General features: G+C 42.2%; 1 non-coding gene across 1 annotated transcript; it reads left to right on the plus strand.

The window, feature by feature from the left end:
- The first annotated feature begins 1818 nt into the window (after positions 1-1818).
- Positions 1819-2013, plus strand: LOC126634001 (U2 spliceosomal RNA). The gene has a single exon (XR_007627157.1). It is a non-coding gene; the product is annotated as a U2 spliceosomal RNA (small nuclear RNA).
- The last annotated feature ends 4056 nt before the right edge of the window (positions 2014-6069 follow it).

Genomic DNA, 6069 nt, shown 5'->3' on the forward strand with positions numbered 1-6069 from the left:
CCTCGACCGAAAAAATAAGTGGCCTTTGTTCTTCGGCCAAATTTACAATTTTCTTAGGCCGATGTCTGATTACGGCCGGAGCGAAAAATTGCCCCCCGGCCTTTGGGCCTAACCATTTTTCAAATGGAATTGATCTGTAATCAGAAACATAAGGAAAATTTTCTTCATCTAGCCAGACATTAAATCGAGCCTTGTCTTCATTTACCCATTGCCCTTGCAGGGTAACATGAGCTTTTATTTTCAACATGCAAGCGAATGACTTTTGCATCTCTCTATGGCCACGAAGAACTTTTTCTGCTTCCAAAGATTTTTTACATTCCTCATTATGTTTTTTCAATTCCTCCAGGAGCTCGTACAATCGGCTACGTTGAGCCAGATTGGAATCTTGATATATCATATGAACTTCGTAGTTTTAGCACTGGGTCCCACTGGGCGTGCCAAAATGTTGACCCTAAAAACTACAAAGCCTACGTGGCGCGCAGGCCGAGTAATTAATGAGCTAACTACGTCCTTCGGTGAATGCGGGGCGTGCCAACTCGTCGGCCGAGCTCGGCCGAGGAGTAAATTTGTTGATGTTGCGTTGGGTCGCGCTACTGACTTCTGCGTCTTGCGATTGCGGCCGAGAAAGGAACACGTCTCGGCCTCTTGGGTTCTCGAGCCTGAAGACAAGGCTGCTATTCTTACGAAGTTCACGAACCGAATTCGGCTTTCAACGTGCCGAATATAATAACTGTAACACCTCACTTCGCCGAAAAGGCTAATGAGATGACCTCGACCAATAAGGATTTAGAAACCCTTCTCGACCGAGACTTGGATAGGTAATCAATCGTTCTCGCCGCAGTGCTGTTGATGCCAACGGAAGATACTGCAAGACCGACTGACTCTACGGTGACAGAGCTATCTATGCCGACTTAAGATATCACCGGTTGCTTCCACAGTGCTGTTGATGCCAACGGAAGATGTGTCAGCGAAAAAAGGAAAAAGAAAAGATCTCAAGTTGTGAGAGTTTGCGCAGGGCAATTTTGTATTGATTTGCAGGGGGCTCTTGAATGATCTGCCGCTTAGTATTTATAGAGATTTGCATGCTCAAGTCGTGGAAACCAATCCCAATTGTACTGTGACTCTAAGTCTTTATCTGTTGCTAATCCCACACCTTATCACATCAACCACAACTTGCCGACATCTTGAGAACCTGACCTTCCATCAAATTCGGCTTTCACATATTTATCCTGATGCAATCTTGGCAATATTCAATGCACTTTGTTGTTTTGATTATGTAGAGAATAAAAGAATATTATTTTATTCTTTACCATCTCTATCTTTCGCATGCCCCAAGAGACCATATCCATTTTAAATTATATCTCCTTTTAGATGGCACTTATCACTAACTTTTTGCTTGGTCAAGTTCCAACTTGATCCATTCTCATCCATGCAGATCTTTTTTCATATCTTTGTGCTGATCACTCCACGTATACACAAATTGCATGAAAAGTCCCTCACCCACACGCATATGCATCTCGCATGGAAGAAAATCTGTAACGCTAAACGGCTTCGATCACTCGAGCCGATTGTGTAATTTTAGGCCCAAACAAATTCATTATTAAAGATAATTATTATGATTAAAAATCATAATATTATCCTAACAACAAAATTATCCTAACTTTTCTATCTGACGGTGTGGAGCTATGCTTACTCAACGGCCTAGATTACTTGGGCCGATGATGTAAAATCGGGTCCAAACAGTCTCACATCGGCCAGCGAAGATGAGAATGTACTAAAGAGGTAAAATAAAAACCAAGGCCCAGCGTGTTAAGGCTCATACCTTTCTCGATCTTTTGGCTAAAATCAAGTGTAGTGTCTGTTTTTATTAATTTAATACTGGATACGTGGGCAATGGTCGATATAATATTAAATTAATTTTTTAAGAGAGAGGATCTCCTATATTAGCTTGCTATTGAGATTCTCACATGTCGTCCAAGCGATGACCTACTGCTCGGGCTTTGCGCACCCCACCAAATCTCAATCATATTCTTTCTCACGAAGCCCAATGGGCTTATGCCCCTTTGAATTAGAAACGATTTTGTACGTGGAATTAAAAATGCCTCACATGAGCGTAATAAAGTAGCCGATTTCTTGGGTTGGTCAAGTGTAAACGCTTCCAAGTTTTTTTTTTTTGGCGTCTACGACATTACAATTTACAATCTTTCATTGTCTATGACAATGTTTTTTTTTATAATTACAAACTGTATTCTATACTAATGTACAGTAAGAGAAGTGGATTCTAGAGAAATGCTCTAATCACTATAGAGCATTCCACCACTTACAAATTGCGAGAAATTAGTTGTCAAACAATTAATTAAAGTAATACATTTTAGATATGTATTATAAATTATAAACATAATTCATAAAAGGAAAAAAAAAAAGAACCGATAAAAAAAATCAATCAAACAGAACTAAAAAAGTAATACGTACAACCTTTTTTTATGTACGTGAATTTAAGGGGATTTGTTCTATTTGAATGGAACGACGTCGCCCACTTTAAGTGGATGTCCAAACTATTTGACCACCTCTGTTTTGGTTTTGTCCTTCCTTAAAAGGCGGTTTCAAGTCGTTTGGGTGGGCAAAATGGGCTTCGGTGAAGGAGCTTTTTACGTACTAGAGTCGCTCCGCCTACTGGAACACTTAGAGGAGCTCCAATGTCGATCACTTCCATTCCTCTCTTTAAGCCATCTGTAGCACACTCATAGCTACAAATCTAACTTGATTATTCTAATAATTGCTGTACTTCACAAGTCACATTATTATGTAACTCGTGTTCCTAACTTCCCACGAAGTGGCTTTTTAATGAATTTCACTTGTTGCTCCAACTACAATCACACACACATAGGGGTGCAAGTTGGAACGCTGCTTTCGACTCCGACTGTAAAATTTTCGAATTCGAATATTTTTCAAAAAACTAGAACCTAAATTGGAATGCATTTGTAGATTTCAAAATTTCTAAATTTGAAATTTGAAAATTTTCAAAGTGTTCCGAACTTATTTTGTTAAAAAAAACTTTCGAAATATTTCAAATTTTGTATAATTATTGACTCAAATTATATATTTTGTAATATGGTTTTGCATTTTATTATCAGTTTTGAATACATTTTGTTTATTGTTTTTAACAAAATTAATTGTGTTTGTACCATACTTGACCAATCCTGAAACTACTGAGCACCGGTCAACGTTATACTGTCAAGGACCCAGAAGAGTTTCCCTCCAACTAGGAGGCCAATCATAGCCCGACACGTGTCGACATCAGAAGCCAATCATAGTACGACACGTGTCAACATCAGAAGCCAATCACAACACGACACGTGTCAATGTCAGAATGAAACTAGAAACTCTCTTCTATAAATAAAGATCATTCTCTCACAATATTTCCTAATGTCATTTGTACTAAATCATTCACTAGTACTCACTAAATGAGAGCTTGAACCTATGTACTTGTGTAAACCCTTCACAATTAATGAGAACTCCTCTACTCCGTGGACGTAGCCAATCTGAGTTAACCACGTACATCTTGTGTTTGCTTCCCTGTCCCTATCCATTTACATACTTATTCACACTAATGACCGGAGCAATCTAGCGAAGGTCACAAACTTAACGTTTTCTGTTGTACCAAAGTCCTTACCGATTTTGTGCATCAACATTTGGCATCGTTTGTGGGAACGACACTTATTCCCACTCTCTTCAGCTTTGTCAAGCTGGTTTCCACCATTCGTACACTCTTTTGACCAGGTATCCCTCTCCAACATGGGGAGCAAAGGAAGCCATAGCACACAGAATGACACCCCTCTTGCACTTAGTGTGAAGCAACAAAAGAAAGAAGGAAAGAGGGGTGCTCTTCAAGCTAAAGTCAATGAGCTAGAAGCTCTAACAACAAGATAGCAATGAAGAATGAGGTCCTCCAGGAGCAGTATGAGAAGCTCTTTGAGACACTCCACGAAATTAGGCGTACTCAAACATGCGAGCTCGTTACCCTTGTGGACATCAAGCATCACCTAGGTGCCCCCCAACACGGAGGGTCACCTTCCTTCGACATGGGTATCCCTGATGAGGAGCGAGCTAATCATCAAAACATTGATCAACATGAGACTTCTCTCAACCCAGCTGCTTCGACCCGAAGTAGGAGAAGTGGAGGAAGACACCTCTTTGCAGAAGGGTTGAAAGGATTGAAAGCCGTTTATCGTGACTGTCGAGACTTCCTAAAGCAACGTCGAGAGAATCCCCTCCACATATGCTCGAAGATCAATGACCCAAGGGTTTCTAAAAGACTTGGTCCCCTCCCACGACCCAGGCCCGCTGCTAATCTAGGGAAGGAACGACAGGTCTCAGAGGAACATGAAGGTACATGGGACTCTGAGGTATTCCGAAAGACTCGCCTTAGAAGTCAGTACGGCGAGTCCAAGGAAAAATCACACGCCCTTACTCAAACTTGCCTCCTTCCAAGAGGCGATGGAGACTTACGAAAGAAAATCCCAGTGGTACATGACTCCACTCATGACCCTCTTGTCTTATAGCTCATTGAGGAAGTAAACAAGTTGAAGGCCGAACGTCAGGCCGAGATAACTGACTGGAACCAACCCAGGCCTGGCCCTCTCATAAGGAGGATTCTCGACACCCTCCTTCAAGCGAAGACAAAACAAAAGCTTGGTTTACAACTCTATACTGGAAGGGATGACCCAATTGAACACATTAACCTCTTTGAGTCCACCATGGCATATCGGATGCACACCGACGAAGAGCGATGTCTTCTCTTCCCCTCCACCCTCTCTGGCGGAGCTATAAACTGGTATTGCCGTCTTCCACCTGAGATAGTAGACTCATTTGAGGAATTGAGAAAACTGTTTGTTTCTCAACACATCCTCCAGACCGATCACTTGCATTCTGCAGATGACTTGTACACTATTCGCCAGAAGCCAGACGAGTCATTACGTATGTATGCTGGCTGCTTCAGCCATGAGTATTCCCGTTGTGCCGAGGCAGACGACAAGACTGCCCTTAAAACCTTCACGGCAGGCCTACATGACTGTTTCTTCAAGTACATGATCAATGCCAACACTTGGAAGACTTACTTTGAGGTGATGGCACATGCTTACAACTATGCCTCCGCCGAGGCAATGACATATCAAGGGAAACCCCTCACAGCCACCCCTTATCAGCAAGTAGGGAGTGGAAGCCAAATCTAACCAAATGAGAAGACCTTGACCTTCCAAACGGCAGCGGTGCCTCCCCTTGTCTTACTTAATACTTTGCCAAGTCAATAGACATATCAATCTCAGGGCAAAAGGAAAGATTTCCATCCTCACCAGTCTCATTTTAGTAAAAGGAGTAAGGGACACTATCGCGATAACCAAGGGTATCGCCATGATAATCCCCGACCCCAGACAGTTAACATAGTGGGTCAATCACGTGTCAGGACAGCCCATACCGCAAGGTATGAGGCATACACACCCTTGAACGCCACATGTGTGGCCATTTACCCCAGGATAACACACTTGATACCGAAGCCAAAACCGAGGCACCCAGATTACAAGCCCACGAAGAACACGGGCACGTTTTGCTGCTACCACGAGCATAACAGCCATGACGGCGAGAAGTGTATCACCCTTCGTGATCATGTTGAAGCTTTGGCATGTGAAGGAAAAATTGATCAATTCCTCCTTTACCCTCCAAGAGGTAATCGTAACCAACGCTAGGTGAATATGATATATTCCATAAGTGGTGGCACACCCATATCTAAATCTTCCAACAGGGCCATGAAAAATAGTGAACAAGCTTTAAGGTCTGGCCACCAAGTGTTTCATGTGGAAGACATCAGGGGAGGTAAGTATCAAAAGCCTAACTGGGATCCAATATGTTTCTACCCTGAGGAAGAAAGATGTATCATCTACCCTTACAATGACCCACTGATTATGGAAGCTCATATAGCCAACTTTGAAGTACGACGAATCCTGGTAGACACGGGGGCTTCGGTCAATATCATGTTTGTTGAAGCTTTTAGGGCACTTAATGTAGCTGAACACT

Source organism: Malus sylvestris, chromosome 1 (genome assembly GCF_916048215.2).
Source record: "Malus sylvestris chromosome 1, drMalSylv7.2, whole genome shotgun sequence".
Classification (NCBI taxonomy): Eukaryota; Viridiplantae; Streptophyta; class Magnoliopsida; order Rosales; family Rosaceae; genus Malus; species Malus sylvestris.